Consider the following 18,236-nt stretch of genomic DNA (forward strand, 5'->3'; position numbering starts at 1 on the left):
TAGAAAGCCAAAACCGTCCCTGCACAAAGTTAAACTGAGATCTCTGGTATGGTGCTCTGTCTTGAAAAAAGGGTAGATGCTTGATACCTAGAGGAGGAGATTCCATTTCCTTTACACAAACTTTCCTTGCAGTCTCCTTCATCAAACTGATGTTGAAGTTGTCATGGATACTTCTAACTGCAGTCTTTCTATGTTCCAGCATCATGCCTGTTGATGTAACTGTTGATGGTGCTGAGCTGGGAGGCCTTTGGGGAGTGAATGATTTGGGAGAAATATTCTTGTGGCATAAAGGACTGCTCTGTACAAGACTTAATCTTGTGAGTCTGGATGATTATGCTAAAGTGGCCCAGAGTAAAACTTCCTGTGCTTTCTGATGCTATCTGAAAAGGTGACACTTAAAGCTGTTTGCCATCAAAAAGCCTGTACAAATCTGTCTCTTCAGTAATATATCCCCTTTGCATGGTTCAGAGCATGGCTGTCTCCTAACCAGTTGTTCTTGTTGCATGTGCTGAAGCAACTGATGTGAACTGTTACTTCATACTCACTTTTTTTCCAATGGAGAGGTGCTACCACTATGTAAATTAGTGGTGTTGGACTTAATCATACAGATTTGCTGTGTTGCCTAGACTAAACTAAATGATTGAGGTGCAGCTTAACGTTGTTGGCACACAGGAGGTGATGAGGAACTCGCTTAAAATATCAATTGATTTACAGAGCTTAAGTTAGTGAAACCGTTGCTCAGGAATGAGTTTCTGAATGTGTCCCAGTAAGACAAGGGACAAATTCCACTCCTTGCCCCTTGAACCAGCCACTCTGGAGACTAACGAGTAGTGAAGCAACTGTGAACGGTGCTGTAGGTGCCTGGCTTGGTTGTGCTTTTTGGCAAAAACATTTGTTCTGTATTACCACAACTGTTATTTCCAGGAAAAAGTTGCTCTTGGATATCTGGCCATCTTACAGTGCAGATGTCCTTCTGAAGGCAGCATGTGTATTCCTGCAGCCACAGTTTGTATAATGTGCTTTAATCCATTCCATTTTGGCGCGCTCCGTGCTTTCAAATCTGATTTGTCTAGTTGCACTTCTATAGGGATAAAACTTGAAGCAGTCAGGCTAGACAGGCTTTCTGAAGTTGTGCTATGTTATGGGAAGCCTTTCCTGGATGATGTAAGGCGCAGCTGAAGCTTCTGATCACCCTGCCTATCTCAAACAACCGTAGCAATTTCCAAGGACCCTTTCAGGTAATGGTGAAAGCAAAACATTGCATCATGCTGAGACTGTGCCCAGCTGTAGGCTTCACTGAGATGTACAATGTCTCTCTTCTTAATTATGGCATGTCCCAGGTCAATTATATTTAAACACAGAGTCCAACCATGTCATTAAACTTTTTTGGCTAATGACAAGCCAGAAATCTAGTGAGGCATCATCCCAGAATGCTCTGCTTTGGGGAGTTGCTGTGTATGTTCCAGTAAAGCTGGCAGTGTGAGTTGTCTCTTGTGTAATCTGTCTGCCAGGAATATCCTCCTAGTTCAGCACTTTGAGAGCTGCTGTGAGATGGCCGCTTGTTTGTGTGTATTCCTGGATGGGGAGGGCTTACCTTACTAAGCAGACTGATGGAGTGGTTTTCTGAGTGTTGACAAATGTCTCAGCACTAGTCTGTTGCATGTTTATCTGGCTCTTGCTTTGGGTTTTTGCTTGTATAACCAGTGTTTGAGTTACATAGCTTCTGGCAGCTGCCTCAGAAATGAGAAGTGAACGCATCTTTCTAGAGACTGGCATGGGTTGGGTCAGGCAGAGTGCACGATGTTGGCTTATCTTTGATAGTTTCCAACAGTTTAAATGCGAGATGAAAGTAGCTTTCCATATTAACTCCTCATCGGTGGAAGGAGGGGGATCCATGCTTCCACTGCAGAAATCCTGGGCTGAAGTAAAACAACAAAGGTGTGCATGGTAATCAGCATAGCATTTGGATTCTGCAAATCTTGTATTGGATCCATGTTTCATAGCTGGCTTTCACGTGAGCTGCTTGTACCTTGTACTTTTGTGCTAGCTATCTGGTCCTCTCTGGGTGCTTGCCCAAAGCTCTAGCAGATGAAGCTTGATGCTACTAAAAAGCACGAGGAAAGGGCAGAAAACAGTCCTTCCCCACCCAAAAACCTCAGGATGGCAGATCAAGGTGACCCTCAGTAAAGCTAATGAGTCTGCATGGTAAAAATATTTAGAGGGACTTGTCTCAGAGGTACTGGGGTGGGCAGCAGACAAGAACAAGGTGCTTATAGATTCTTCTCTCTGGTTAGATGGTGCGAATGGCTTTGCAGAACACAAATTTTCTGTGTGGTTTGTTTCCAGTGGAAGCCCATGGTATACCACAGCATGGCCACTCTTCCTAATGTTTTCAGTGCTGTAAGAGCTGCCATCTCTTGCCCCCAGGTGTGAAGTGCTAGTAAATCCACTTAGAGCACTGTTGACCTACCCTTGATACACTTCTGTGACAACCTTCAGTGCCTCTGTTACTGTTACAGGACTGGACTTGAGCATGTCCAAAAACTTGTGTTATATAACACACTCACGATGATCCTGACTTTAGTCTCAGTGAAGAACAGCCCATACTAGGCAGACAAGAAATGCTAATGCTCTTTTCCTTTTCCTACTGGCTGGATTGCAAGCCATTTATGCCCAAACATTCTGGAGGTGTTCTGCCATGGTGTGACTCTGCTTCCTTTTTGTTAAGGGAGTTCCCTAGGAAACTGCTTTCCCTCTGGATACTTGGAGGGGAAGAGGGAATTGGAAGCTGAAGGGGGATGTGGTGGACTTGAGCAAGCCAAGGTGCTTGATTACCCTGGGATAGCAAGTTTGGATTTGTCTGGACTCTTCACCTCAACTGTTGCAGCAATTGGAGAAGAGAAATTGCATCTTCTGGCTATGTTGTTGGATTTGGAAAGGGTTTTTCCACAGCTTTTGTTATGTTTTAAGGGTTGTTGTTGTTCCCAGATCAAACTTGAATAGAAAACTTAAGGCTGCTGCCAGCTTTCTGTCACAGACACCTTTTATCTTGCATTCATCTCTTCCAAGCAGATGCTGCTTTCATTTCTTCTATTTTTTTGTTTTGCTACAAGCCTAAAATGAACAGCCTTTTGATGCAGGGGAAGAAATTGTATTTCAAAGCGAAGTACCTAGTTAACTTCAATGATAAAACTGTTGGTTTTATCTTAAAGGTAGTTCTGTGTTCCTTTGAAACAAATCTGAAGGTTGGAAGCTCCTGAACCCTGCTTGCTCTAAGTTAATGTGCAGATCCCTCTGTGCCTGGGAACATGAGTGAATCTTCTTTTTGGGTGGGAGGTATAGATGAAGCTCAGCTTCTCAAGGTGAGGCTGTACACAGGGAAGAGGGTGACAGACACTGATGTTGATGTACAGTGTTCCTGCAGGTTGTTTTCCTTCCAGCTGATTATAAGCTGCAGCGCGTGGCTAACGCTATCACAAAAGTGCCAACCACGTAGCTCAAGATGGAGCACAGCAGGGGGAAGGAGCTGAGGAGAACACAAGTCTTCAGACACTTCATTGTGGTAGTGAAGCAGTCTGTATCCTCTAGCCAGACAGTGTTGTCTTTCCCAGTCCGCCCTGCCCTCCCTTGCCTTCCTGCCTTCAAAGACTTGTACTGAGCATGAGGTTTGTATGAACATCCAGCTCTTGGCTTTCATCTTTTCCACTTAAAAAGATAAGCCCTGTTCCTGTAAGGTGCAATGCTTCCTAAAGGGTGATGTGGCTAAGCTGCATGCATTGGGAGGATTGTTTCCAAGGGGCATGCCGAAGCATGCCTGTCCTCATAGGGAGGGCAACCAATGGATAAGGCTGAGCCATAGCATTGCTCATGTAGCTGGTGATTTTGGGGAATGAAGAATTCCTAGACATAGGCCATGGCTGGCTTGGCTAGTGGTCAGGACATGGAAGAAAAGATGTTGCTGTTTTCATTTAGCATGTTAGAAGAACTACTTGATGTAGCAGGTACAGGTTATGGGTCTGAGATCTCATTTGGGAGTAGGGGCTAGAGGAAATACTTCCTAGAAAATGGTAGAAGCCAGATGCTTTTGGAGATGAATTGTAAAAGTTGTTTCTTTGAAAGTGGTAATGACTTACTGAGGGAGGCCACAGAAGGTTGGGGGGTTTTTTTTGCATATAGGCAGGTGCTGGAGGCATTGAAAAATCTGACAGGATTTTGGATTAGAAAGCCTAAGCTTGATTAAAGAACCTGTCATGATTTTGTGATGAGCTCCTGCTTTGGTTGCATATGCAGGGGTGTGACTTCTGAAAACATCCTTTTGCTAAGTGAACAGAATGGTTTCCTAAACACTATGGGGAAAAAAAATCACTTCCTCAGTGACTCAACTGTCTCTTCTTGTGAGGTTTTTGTCTCCAGTGGTGACACCTTCAGTCTCCACAGACCTCGGGGCAGGAAAGACCTGAATCTGTAGTTTAAGCTGTGAAAGATCTACTGGGTCTTTATACACAACGATGTAACTCCAGTCCTCTTTTTCAACACTTAACAAGTTCAGGATGAAGAGATCTGGGTCAGCATTGTAGAGGAATGCTGAGTTTTTCCATGTGGCAAGGTAAGACAAAAACACCTGTGAACTAAATCTGTTTATATTGCTTAGAGTAATCCACTGTCCAGTAAGAAGGCACTAACAGCTTGTACAAGAGGCTGAACTGCATTTGCTTTTTTGGGCTTTATTTAACCTGAGGATTAATACTAAATTCAACCTGAAACTGGCTGATTAAGAAACTAGAACAACTTAAACAGGGAGGAAGATGCATAAGCCTAAGTATAAGGAGCACTATTGTCACCGTGAAGCTTGTCAAGCATTGGAGCAGGTTGCTCCAAGGTTGTACAGTTTCTGGTTTTGAAGGTTTGCAAGAGTAAACTGGATGAAGCTCTAAATAACTAGTCTGGCCCCTGCTTTGAGGAGGAGATTGGACTAGAGACCTCCTGAAGTCCTTTCCAGCCTGAATTAGTCTATGATTCTATGAAATAAGCTTGTATAGGCATCTTACGGTGATATTATCAGAGTTGAATTCTGGAAGCAGATAGGCTGCTTTATCAGTTTATAGACAACAAGACTTATCTCCTGCATAGCCAGGCTAGAATCTGGGGGTTTTGGGGTTTTTTCCTAGCTTGTTTAAGAAACTCTCATAACAAATTTCTATCCTACAGATTGCCCTGAAACAAGGAAGAGATTAATTACTTGTTTCAAGTCTCAGAATCGCTACTAAAGCTTCTTTAATTAATCATTAGTATAAAAAAGCTTTTTTCCAGTCTTGTGTCTATGTCAAAGGTGAGCTACAAACCAAAACTTGACTCTGGTTTAACTTCACAACTACCCCCTATCCTGCAGTATTGCTGAATACCGGCAGTGGCAAGTCCTTCTGCTTTGACAATAGTATTGTTCCCTTTAGAGCAGGCTGTCCTTGCAATGATACCCATGTTTCTAGGCTCTCGAAGCAGCCACATAAGCTTGCTTTATCTTCTTCCTCTGAGCCCATCCATCCATATATCAGGAGGTTTTCTACAGTCATCATATAGGGGTTTATTTTGTCATACCAATTGGCAGTACTTGGTACAATGCTATGCCTCTGAATCATTAGAAGGTGGTAGGAGAGACAAAACTGAGGGATCCTTTCTCAGGGAGCAGTGAGGGACTAAGCTTGAAGAAAGCTGATGGTACACTGGCCATTCATAGGAAGGAGCAGCATCCTGAATCGTGTCCTTAAAAGGTGTGGGATGTGGGGGAATGATTAACAAGGGAAACCATCTTTCTGCTCAGTATTGTAGGAACAAGCTCGTATCCCTTGCATCTGCAGGATGACAGATCTGACTTGCAAGGTGTAATTAAGATCAGTCAAATATAGCTTGGGAAGAAGTTTTTCTTTCCAAGCAATCCTGCCCAAGGCCTTAGCAGCCATGCTGTCTACCTTCCAGGCTTGTTACGTGACCTTCAGTAAGACAAGATATAAAACAAGTTACCAAAATGCAGTGCTGCTAGCTTGGTGCTTAGTTTGACTGTTTGATGTCAGCCCTTCTCTAAAGAGGGCCATGACTATCATGATGGGCCAAAGGAGCACAATTAACTTAATCTCTTGATCTGGTGGTGAAAAGGTAGAGGCGAAACCAGCTGTACAGCTGAGGCAGGCTGCTGGTGACAAGGTGCTGCTAGGAGCAGGTTTTGAGCTGGTGGAAGGAAAGAGCTTGGAGTTGTGCTTGTTACACTGCATCCTTCTCTACACTTTTTTTTACTTAAAGCTCCGCATAGATTGGGTTACGCTGTAGCACTGGTCACACATGGAAAGACACAGTGGCTATGCAGAGGTCCTTAACTGCATTAAGCTCCAGGGTTATAGAATGAGTTTTCTTATGTCTCATGACTTGATTGTCATGGTATCTGATCAGGTGGAAAAGAGTCAGTCAGGAAACTCGTTAGCTCCTGCCTGAGGGTCTTGCTTATTTCCTCCCTGAAAAATAGCAGCAAGCATGCGTAGTTGGGGGGGAGTCTTTCTACATCCATCCCCCTGACCGCTGGGATGCTGTGACAGCAGAGGTCCACACAGTGACTAAATGCAGACTGTAAAAGGGAGGATGAAAGTGATGAACTTGGAAGATGGAGCAGGATTGTTGAATGTGAGGAAAGGATGCCAGCTGAGTTGCTGAGGATGTAAATGTAAATTGTAAAACTGGAAGAGAAAGAAAAGCTAACTTTTGCTTCCTTAAATGTCAGGGACAAAGCAGCTTTTTGTGAGGAGGAACTGAATGCTGTCCTGCTGGGTATCCAGTGTGCTGGGCCTTGGAATTTCCTACTTGGTAGCAGGGAGTTTGTGGGGCATTCTCTGTGGTCCTGTGTTCACCTTTTGCCCCAATTCTCTTCCCATGATGCAGCGATGAGAAGTGTGCAATACTTAACATTGACCTACTCGTACAAAAAGCACTTTCTCCTAGTTGGTAGTGGTGTCACTGCCCATCTAAATGGGGGAAACGCAGACCCAAGGAAGCGATGTGCTGAAGCCGCCCAAGCTGAGCGGCAGTGAAGCAGGGATGGAACATAACTTCAGTTCTGCACCCTAAGGCCCTGATTTTGCTGTGCTGCTTTGCCCTCTTTTGCAGAGAACAGTATTCTGTTTGTGGTGCTGTAAGAATCTAATGCTCTGCTCAGAGGGAGCAGAGACACTGTTGTAATGGACCAAGAATTACTTGTTTCGGGTACGTGACCCAGATTTCAACTATGCTTTTTCTGTAGTGCTGATGAGCGGTACCAGACACTTGCACAACTTCCCTTCTGGCATAGATGTATTTGATGTAGATACATGTACTGAAGCTTCAGACACAATAAACCTATTGGAGGGCAACAGGCTGAGTAATCTGGTGCTTGGCAGCTGCTCTGTTGTGGGGATTTTTGCTTTACTGTTAGCGGTGCCTGTGACATCTTTAAATGAAAAGAGGAAGGAGGAGGCAGTAGCTGGGCAGCCTTAATATTAAAATAGCTCAAACTGCAAGTGGTTTTCCTGAGAGGAGGAATCCTGCTGGATTCTATGTGTCTCCTGACAGAGTATACTGTATTGCTTTTTAAGACCAAGGATTGAAATCCTCACAATCTGCTGCGTACCTTAATTTTTCAACCCATCTATTTGAGAAAACGCCACTTCTCAGGTCTATAATACCCAACTCTGTGTGACTCTAATACAGTAAGGGCTCAGTTCCTGTTCTCGTGCAGGTATTAGTACTAGGTTGCTTCTTTCAACTCGTGATGAGCTCTCTGTGTTTAGGGAGGTGTTGTGCATTGTTTTATTCCACCCACTGAAAGCAGTACAGCAGCTGTCCTGGAAAAAACTAGGACTTCTAAACTGGCACTTCCAGCAATTGGGATGCTGTGGTTTTACTCTTAAGCCTATGACAAGCCCAACCATGTTGCTTCCCCCATTCCTTCAAACACATAGCATGTGAGAGGCTTTCTAATGGTTTGCTTCTGTGTGAAGGATAGCTAAAATAGGAGGCTGACCTCCCGTGAACTGGGAGAGGATAGCACAAGATGCAGCTGTACAAGTGTCTTTGTCTCCTTCCTAGGAGGCAGCAGGGCAGAGCAAGGAGTTTTGGTAGGTGACTGAGAACTTTAACATGGATTTCTTTTAATGTAGCTGTTGCTAGCATTAAACCACAGTGATTCACTGTTAACTGTTTCAAGGGGAAAGCAGTGCTTTGTGATCAAAACCTTTGTCCTGGTGGCTTGTTTTGTTGCCCAATCTTGCAGTCATGGCAAAAAAGAGCTTTTTATACCGGAATGGAAGCTCTGGACAGAAGTAAACACATCAAACTTCATCCTTTCCACCTATTGCTGCCTTCCCCATGTACTGATTATCAGACAAAACTAACGAGTCAAGATACTTAAATGGACACGAGGGATGGACAGTGAGCTATGTAGGCTGCAAATTTGTAAGTGGGGAAATAACTAAAAGCAAGGAGTTCTTGTGCAAGAGGGTGGTTTATTATAGATTATCTGAGCTTCTATAATGCAAATAGCTCTGAATGTAAACATCTACTATTTCAAACTTGCAGTGGCTTAATTGTGGAGGAAATGCCTTTCTAAATACAGCCTATCTTGGGATGTTAGGGGTCCAGTGCTGGAGGGAAGGAAGGAGAAAGATTAGGCAGGCATAGCAACTTGCCCAGGTGCTGACTTTATTTTTCAAACGCGAATGCTGAACAGTTTACTACTCTGCCTGTTGAATGGTTTCTGGAGGGTAGTGGCTGTCAAAGTAATTGCTGCTTGCTTCTGCTCCTCTTGTGAGCTGGGGCAAATGCCTGTAGCACAGGGCAGTGAAACATCTTAAGGAACAATATCATCTGGATTGGTTCCCCAGTTCAATCTTCACTGTGACTGCATAATGCTGTGTTGGTACAGCAGTGTGAGGGAGTGGGGTGGGAAGGGCTGGGGGAAGAGAAAACAGTAACTAATAGTCTGTGGTTCTCATTGCGCTGGAACGAGGCCTGACCTGATGTTCATCCTCTGGTCCAGCCAATAACTACAGTGGAAGGGCAGACTGTCCTGCTTCCCCTGCTTCTCCCCACTTCCGGATCAGCTTCCAACCAAAGCTTCTGAGTAGCTGACCAGCCTAGTCACTGTGTTAGAAATACTTCCGAATAGGAAGCTAAAGCAGACCAGTGCTGTAGTTTAACTTTGTCAGGGTAGGTACCTCTTCAGTCCTTCATTCCTGTTCGTTTTCCTGATGGTACTCAGACCATTCTCTGACAACTTTGCAATTTAGATTTTTAAGGCATGGCTCAAAGGTAGACTTTCTAAATGGTGGTTCTTCTCTTGACTTCTTATGAGGATGGACTAAGAGCCCTGGAAGACCCTGGGACTTCTTCCTGAGTAGCCATCTAACCTGCGGCCCTGAAGGTAAGCTCATTTGAGACACTTCTGTGCTGGCTGCATTAGCACTTGGCTGTCTTGGGAGTTGCTAAGCATTTTGTACAGATAAAATGACAGCCCTGTTCTCTGAAAGAGTTTGTATTTAAAGGCAATACAATATGGTATCTGAACAGAAGCCTCAATACAATCCTTGGTTATAGAAGAATTTTTAAAAACCAGGCTGTTCTTCAATTTTAAGAATGTGTGGCAACAGACAAACAGAATGGAGTTGGCTGCTAAAGGACAGGGAAGTCGTAAGAGAAGTACTGTTAGAGAGTGTACTTGGCAGTTCAGTCCCGCAAACTAGTCTTTCAAGTGCAGCTTGTTTATAAAACTGTGGTGGTTTTGTGTTTGCAATGTGCTGGGCATAGATTTCAACCTCACAGGGATACGAGGCTTCCTCTGGAAGCAGTGTTTGTTTATGTGTAAAGTCTCAATAGTGTAAGGAAAAATCAGTTGAAGGTGGTTGGATAGGTACAAAGGTGTAAGAAAGGTGAACATCTGGGCAAAATGAAAAAAGGCTGCATGTGACCTTTCTTCTTGCTACCTATGCGACTTATTTCCCATAGCACTTCATCTGCAAGCAGATTGTAGAGCCAACTCTTGAGTGTGTGTGAAGAAATTGGAACAGTGAAAAGACCGTATCTTTTGCAGGTGACTTCTGCAGTTAGTGTATCTATGTTAGCCTATTTTTTTTTCTCCTTGGAATAAGCTCTCCTGAGACACTAGTACCTTTGTCTTAAGGCACAGACTACACTAAAGCAACCTGGGAGCAGCCTTGCATAGTTTTATCAGTCAGTCTTAATTTCAATAAAACTCCATCCCCAGAAAATGGATTCTTGACAGAAGCAATGAGAAAAAGCATCACTTGTCTGATTGATCTAGCCTGGAAATGGTACCAGGAGCTAAAAAAACCATGACTTTGCCAAATGTGACCAGTGAGATAAGAACCTGGTGTGTGGGAAGGATATCTTGCCTAGTCTGGAAGATGTTTGCTGTGGTGCTGCTGTGTTCTCTAAATAGGTATATCCACATGCTGAAGCATGCCGAGAACTTGCTGTGCTGGTGGAACATGTTGCAGCTGGAGTGCTATAGCCTTCCATAAGCTGCTCAAACTAGTGCATCAGCTGTAAATGGCTCGCACTCCAGAATGGCTGTGCTGATGGTTGTGTGCAAAGGACTTCGAGTGGGAATAGGGCTGTACATAAGGGCACAGTAATTGCAACAATTTACTGTTTTTTCTCCTGGCTGGCTGTCTGCAGTGGCTGCATTGCTTTGTGCCCCTGCTGTCACAGCTCCCTGTACTTTCTCACAGGAAGGGAACTGTGTGGATCTTCCTGCTCCTATAACAACATGTACAGGTGCTGTCTCAGCTCAGACCTAACTGCCAAACCACAGCTGTTTTGCCATTTCCTCCAAAAGAATCTATCTGGAGTGCAGATCTATGGTTCAAAGCTGAACTTGACACACCTGATCTTCTTCAGCAGTATGTCCCCACTATAGCCTGTCAGTGACTTCTGCATTAAAAGCAAGGGATGTCTGCAATTCATTTGTATGTATTGCTAACTTGAGAGCCACAGGCACATGGTTTTAGGCTGCTTGGCTGAGCTGACTGTCATCTGAGCATGCGACAATCTGTTTTGTGGCACCGAGCATGATTCAGATGCTGAATTCTACCTGGAACCCAAGTTCATCAAGTTAGTCTTCTAGGTTTGTAACAGTTGCCTGTAAATACTTGCTAGAATACAGAGTTTAAAGTTGCTTCTGGAAAACAGCACTTCACCAGTTGGCTACAAACAAATATTCTAGACTAGCAGGAAGTTAGAGAGGAGCAAAGGGGAGAGGTGTAAGGAGAGGTCAGTGCTGCAGCTGCGGATGTGGGACATGGGAAGGGACTCTGGCTAAACTTCTCAGTGCTTAACTAAGATGCGGAGCTCTCAGTTCAGTGTGGGATGGTAAACTCAGGGCTCCATCCTGCCTTATGGGGGAAGAGGTGTTAGTTGCTGGCTCTCTGCCCTGTTGAGTCAGCTCCTACTCACTGTGCATACTTTACCATGGCTTCTCTAAGGCCCCATGGTCATCTTGGCAACCTTCCTTGTGCCATATAATGCTGCTTACTCTCCAGTACAGGCACTTGTATGCTTGTGTGGCAGTGTTCTGCAATGCTAGGGATTATGTATTCAGGGTAAACTTCTGTTGTACATCTAGCATGCTGGGGAACCAGAGCTGGGGGAAGAAGAAAGGGGACTGGCATTTGGAGTGATGGTGCTTGTCTTCCCAAGTCACTGTTACGTGTGATGGAGCCCTGCTTTCCTGGGGGTGGCTGAGCACCTGCCTGCCCATGGGAAGCAGGGAATGAATTCCATGTTTTGCTTTGCTTGTGTGGCTTTTGCTTTACCTGTTGAGCTGTCTCTATCTCGACCCATGAGTTTTCTTGCTCTTACCCTTCCAATTCTCTCCCCCATCCCGCCAGGAGGGGAGGGAGTGAGCAGCTGGGGGGGCTTAGTTGCTGGCTGGGGTTAAACCATGGCACTTCCTTAAGTTGGTTTCTAGTAAGTGGCTTCGTTGAAGATGGGTGATTGTTGTTGCTTCAGGTTTCAGTTTATTCAGTTGTGCTGCTCATGGTGTAAGAGGGCATGCTGCCTTCATCACACTGCCTTTCAACATTGCAAAAATAGCTAGAAAACTTCTTCAGAAACTGTCTGCAGCATCCCAAGGAGAGGAATGTTGGAGTGCTGTGTTCATACAAACGAGCTGATTCTTAGTGGTTACAAGTCCTAGCAGTGTTGTATAATGACATGCTCTTGGCTTCCTTGGACAGAATCCTCTTCCGGTTTGTCTCGGGGTGGGAACGCTTATGCTAGCTGCTGCATGTACAGAAGAGCAGAGCTCTCGGTGTCTGCTTAGTAGATGAATGAGGCTGTTTTGCTTAGCAAGGTGACTTGTGAAGTTTGTATTCTAGGTGAATCAAGCATTGCCTTGTTCTCCCCCTCCCTGGCATATCATGAGCACAGTTACTTGTCAGGGGCCTCTTTGCTGGAGGATTTTCCTTTTTGCTGGGACACGTGCCATCTTTCTTAATTCTTTCTTGCCCAACCTCTTGTGATCTCAGAGTGACTGCAGTTTCACTTTCTGTGGAGGCCACACAGCCTTGCCAACAGCTAAACCTGCTGAGCCAAACTGCTGCTGCTCTTCAGTAGGTGGGGCTGAGGAAGTTGCCCCTGTGGCAACCTTCTCTGTGTAGAGCAAGATAGCAGTGAGGCTGACAGTGCTGCCAAAACCAGTGCTATGTAATGAGGGTTGCTGGCCCAGCCCTGATGTAAGCAAAATTGCAACACTCCGAAACTAGCTCTAACCATGTTGTTAGTGCAGTTGTTCCTGTCATCTGCTCTGTAGCTGCTTGGTCTCTGCTAACACAGTGCTGGAAAACTTCTTCAATGGCATAGGTGAGCTCTTTTTCCCAAGGTTTGATCCATATTTAGTGGGGTGGGAAGGGTGCTAAAGCCAGAATGCTGGTGGAGTGATTGCATCAGTGCTGGATGGGGTGATACAAACTTCCTGTGACTCGTTTCTGCAGTAGGCAGAAATACGTGGTGGGACATCTTTGATGCTAAGAATTAACACCAGGGAAAATTGAGTGTCTGGTTATTTGGGGCTAAAGTTTGAATGCTGTTTGAGGCATGCAAGTTCTTTCTCCACTCCAGTTAGGATGTTTTGTAGGATTGCTGATCCATCTTGGCTTTTAGCTTGGTTTTACGAAAGGTCTATGTGATCAAAGGATCTGTTTTTAGCACCAACAACAGAGGCAAGGGAAAACCTCTAGTGTTGAAGCAGCTTCTAGAGATCGCGTTGAAGAAGGGCTAGGGCTGTGAAGGGTCCTTGAGGAGTTTCTGGTGTATTAGTTGTGTGCATATCTGAAGGATGCGAAAGGTGACCCTGGGTAAGCTACCGCCAGCAGGTTAGTCAGCAAACTGGGAGTAATGTAGCTCCTTTGGCTGTTGGCTTGTGGGATGAACATTCAGCCCAAGAAAATGTATCAAGTTTACATAATGTTTTTTCTAGTAAAATCATGGAAACGTGAGCAAAACTACAGTGGGTTTTTTAGTCTTATTTATTAGTACTTTTGGGATCCTTTAGTTCAGCTCTCCAAAGCTGTAAGCAAGTAAATGACCATGTGCAGAATATATATTTTCTTTCCTTCTCCTGAGGTGTTTTCCAGGTTGGAGATCTTTAGGGTAGAGCTCTGATTTAATGTCTGTAGAGCACCCAGGGTATGCTAGGTGTTTAAAGGTCTGGCTGCTTCTCTGTAGAAGTATACACAATAAACATTTCTGGGGAGAAATAGAGCCACAGTAAACTGACTTGAAGAAATAGACTTAAAGTAAAGCTGGATCAGGAATCAAGGAATTTCAGAGCTGTCATGTATTCCTGTAATTGATGCTCCAGATGGGTTTCCTATTGGTGCTGAGCTGCAGAGCAAGGCAGGACCTACGAGGAGCCCTGGGTTTTCTGAAGTTACTGAACTTTTCGTAACTGTCTGAAGTGTTTCTGGTCCTTCTTTCTGGTAAAGTTTGTAACTGAAGGAGAATGGTTTGCCATTATTCAACCTCAAGATAACATGTTTTCAGTGGCTGAGTGCCTCACAGGTGCTTAAACAACTGCAGGCATCTTCCAGTAAGTTTGTGGGGTGTCTCTTGTTTTGGAGAGGATGCTTCTAGAACTCCATATGCTCTGGATTTTTCAGTTGTGAACCATTGATGCTATACTAAGCCTCTGGCAGCACTTTGGCAGCTCAGGAGTTGGGTTGGTTAATGGCACCAGCAGTGACAGTGACTCCTGAATGGCTAGGACTAGTGCTTTGCCTTGGGTGCAGATGTTGGACTGGGACTTTGAGGGTTCTTGCTGCTGTGCAAGTTGCTTCCAAATGGAGCTGAAAATCTGCACAGCAGCCTGTTAAAATTCCTGTGTCACTTTGAGGTGTAGCTACCTGAAATAACCTCCTACTGTGTGATAGAACTTGCATGGGAACAGCCTTTTGGCTTCAGGTAAAATGATGAGGGCATCTTGGGTGAGTATGCTTTGGCTTAGGTTCGCTGTATTGATAGCTTGGATTGCATTTCTAGTGTGTGCTCAGATGAGGTGAATGGGTTTGATTGCCAGGATAGGTAGGAATGAGGTGAATTGTCTGGGAGCAATAAGGTGCCTTATTTTAATGTAGATAACTTTTTTAATCTAACTGTGTGAATTGTTCAAGGGGCGCTGTTTAGCCTCATGTTTGCAAGGTGTTCCTCTAGGTTTTAGGGGACACTAGGGAATTAATTGAAATCAAGATTTAATTGTTTGATTCATACTAGGGGACAATATTCTGTGGATAGCTCAGACTGCTGCTTGCATGACACCTGCCTAGCTGCGTACTTGGCTGCATTTTATGAGGTTCAGTGCCAGCTGGAGGGGGTAAATCTGGCCATGGGCACAGAGTTTGGTTCTGCTCTGTTGTATACTGCATTTTGGTGAACTAAATCCAGATGACTGCCTTGGTTGGAGAGGTCTGTGATAAGCAGTCATTTTGCCTGGTTCATGTCAATGCCTAAACAGAAGAAGATGCACGCCCACTCTGCCATACACATTCTTTTCTTGGCAGAGCTGTGTTCTCCCCATTGGGCAGCAGGGACTTCACCTTCCATTGAAATGTCTTTGCTCTCTCCAGCCTTGATCTATTTGCAGAAAGCAGTTGTTTTGAAACCTGGCTTATCTTTCTAGTATGGCAAACTGCCTACTTGCTCTGAACAGCTAAACTGAGGGGAGATCTAATTCTCACTGAAAATAGCAGTGAACATCTTTGAGACACTTAAAATTTTGTTCCAAAGCTTTTAAGCCTAGAAGGTTAACAATAAAACTGAAAATAGCATGGGAGCAGAACAGAGCATCATGGAGATGAGCTTATGTTTATAAAGCAGAGCAGAATTCCAGCAAGCCTGAGCTGTTGATATGACAGATAAAAGCACTTTCAGTGCTTACGTTTGTACTTAAACCTGTAACAGTTTAAAGGTTTTGAAGTAGCTAATTCCCTATCATATCTTTTCACTTATGGCTGGCTGTGTCTCATATCAAGCTGCCCAGGGCATTAATCCAATAATTTAAGAGGGTGAGCTTTTCTGTATCTGCCCTGCTGAGGGAAAGTGCCTATATTGTCTTGTGCATGAAGAGGCTTTTCCTTTTTAAAAATGAGGGCATAATTGTGCTTGCTGACTGTAGGGCAAGGTGCCACTCTGCAGTTCTAGATCAGGCTGGTGCCAGGAACAGTGGAGCCAGCTCTGAGCGGGAATCGTGTCCTTGCCCTAATAAGGAGCCATGTTGCACTTAAATCTTGGCATATGGTGCTCAGTATCTGACCTGCTCTCACTCTAATCAACCCCTTTGTTCCAATCTTTTTTCTTCTCTTCCCCTTTCTGCTCTTTATTCTGGCCATCGTCCTTCATCTAGTGTTAATAGTCTGCTTGGGAAAAGTCATGACTAATGCAAGTAATGAGCAGTGCTTGTGTTCAGGAAAGGCTGCTTTCTCTTTGGAGCAGGCAGTGAGATGGTATCCTAGCTCATGGGCTTCAGAAGTCCCTGTTGTCTTTTATTTGTGGCAATTCCCTTTCTGGTGCAGCAGCCTTGAGAGAGATACGATGATGCTTACATTGGCAAAAGGCAAAAAATCATAGTGAACGAGGCATTATTGTGCTTGTGAAGAGCACAGAATTGTATTCTCTTACTTGAGCCTTTTGTGCTTCAAAGCAGTCTGCACCAATACTCCTGCAGTCTGGCAGTCTGCTTTGTTTTGGTTCTTGCTTCCTCTGCAGTGTTCTCACACGTACTGTACAGCTCTCAGGAAATCTCTTCCTCTCTTCCTTCTGCCAATGTTTTGTTCCTTTATCCTAATCAAAGTTCCAACAGCTGAATTTGCCTGTAGACTTCCAAGTGTGCTTTAGCCAGTGCCTTGTTGACAGCCTTTGTCCATACGCCACAGACCTTGGGGATGCCAGGTAGTTCATCTGGTACTTTTCTGCAGAACACCACATGATTTGGTTCTGTCTCAGCAGCCCGATGGTCTTTATCCCAGCCTGAGCAAATGACTTACACTGAAACTTTTTCCAAATTACTGCTTCTGGACAGCATTAATGTGCCTTTCCCAGGGAGGGGAAGATGCCTGTCAGAGGCACCTAGTGCTAGTGGTACTTACTTAACTTGCAGGAAGTCTGTTATCTTACCAGCTGATAATGTGATTGGACTTTATTTAAATGGCAGTTGTTTAACAAACCATCTTCTGTCTGTCAGTGCGGTACATCTGAGGTCCCTGAATAGTTTGAAATAGCTATACTGCTGCCTAGTATTTTGCATTGGGATGTGACTTTTAAAGAACCTCAGGCATTTTCCTCTCCACAGTTGAAAAAAGGAGGAAAGGAAAGGAAAAGTAATCTTGGCTCTTCTAATGGCATACCCTGGACCAGTAGTAAAAACCTGTAGGGAAGCTGGTGAATTGATCCCTAACCCAGAGCACACATGAGCCTTCCCTGTCACCTTCTAGCTGAAGCCTTGCTGCTTATGTCCAGTAACCTTATTTTTAAACCAGATCTGATTCATGCTGTATTTTCTATGCCAGATGAGGTCCTTGGTTGTAAGTGTTGTGACTGTAGCTGGCAGGAGCCCTGCATGATTGCCTCACTTCAGGAAATGTTAAAATAACACTTTTTTTCTTAGAAAGCTAGTTCACTCCCCTCCCACTTCTAATTCTCCTAATAGCTGCCCCCAGTTTGGCAGCTGTCTTAGAGGGCTGTTTGTGTTGCTGAGTGAGAGCAGAGACACTTCAGTGGATGCAGTGCTGGAGGAGAGGTACACAAAGCGAGCTAGTATCTCTAGCCAAGCTGGCTTGAACTTTTTCGAGGTTTCTCTGCAATTTGGAAGGAAAACTGCTAAACTGTTAGAAGAATCTTGCTCTTCCCCCTGGGCTCTGCATCTGAAGCTGGGGATTTTTTTCCTCTTGGAGAAGAGAAGCTGCCCCAACTGAAGCTGCTCACTTGAGACAAACCGTACAGCAGGCTGATCTGCTCTCTTGACTAGAGTGAGGGCAATAGTACTGATAGCTGCTGGAATATCCCCTGAGGCTGGACCCAGCGGGTTTTGGACTTGCAATCAGGTCTCCAAGATACTTAGCAAAATCTTTAGTGGGGTTGAAGTGAATTATCTTCTCAAACCTGCATCAATGGCTGCTAGCTGCTTTGCCAGCTGATCTGTGGAAGGTTTGTAACTCTCCAGATGGAGAAGCTTTCATTTTTATTGCCTGGCTCCTACTTTTTGATCACTGCTATGGGGAGATGGGTTGTGTTCAATACTTTATTTCTCTTTTGGAACTGTTTGTGCTGAAGGAACAAAATTATTTATGGCTGGATAACAATAGGCAATACTTGTGTGTGTCTCTGTAGTACATAGTCTTTAGAGGGATGCTTACATCCTAGAGATTCCCCAAGAACTTTAATTGACAACTGCCAGCCAAAAATGGAAGGCTGGGGTTTGGTTTTCTTCATCTAATGTCTGTCAGATCTGGGAGCACTGCAAAGGAAGCACTGGAGTACCAGCTTGGAGAACAGAGTTCTGATCTAGTGTTAAGTGAATAAGCTGGTTTGGACCCTGGAAAAATAATGCAGGTACTAGGCCTGTTTGTAGTGCCCGTTCTACTTGCTAGTCTGTGATCTTCTTCTTGAGCTAGAACACAAATGCATCCCTCCTGAAATGCAGCCTGCTT

The 18,236-nt window shown here is 44.5% G+C and overlaps 1 protein-coding gene across 1 annotated transcript in view; it reads left to right on the plus strand.

Moving 5' to 3' along the window:
• Positions 1 to 4,455: 4,455 nt before the first annotated feature.
• The window catches only part of SPSB1 (splA/ryanodine receptor domain and SOCS box containing 1), a 19,970-nt gene continuing 6,189 nt past the window's right edge, over positions 4,456 to 18,236 (plus strand). Inside the window, exon 1 of the mRNA XM_009646430.2 lies at positions 4,456 to 4,606. The gene's annotated coding sequence lies outside the window, so the exon portion shown is untranslated. The remainder of the gene's footprint in view (positions 4,607 to 18,236) is intronic.

The sequence above is a fragment of the Egretta garzetta genome, unplaced genomic scaffold, assembly GCF_000687185.1.
Source record: "Egretta garzetta isolate BGI_Z169 unplaced genomic scaffold, ASM68718v1 scaffold69, whole genome shotgun sequence".
In the NCBI taxonomy this organism is placed as follows: domain Eukaryota; kingdom Metazoa; phylum Chordata; class Aves; order Pelecaniformes; family Ardeidae; genus Egretta; species Egretta garzetta.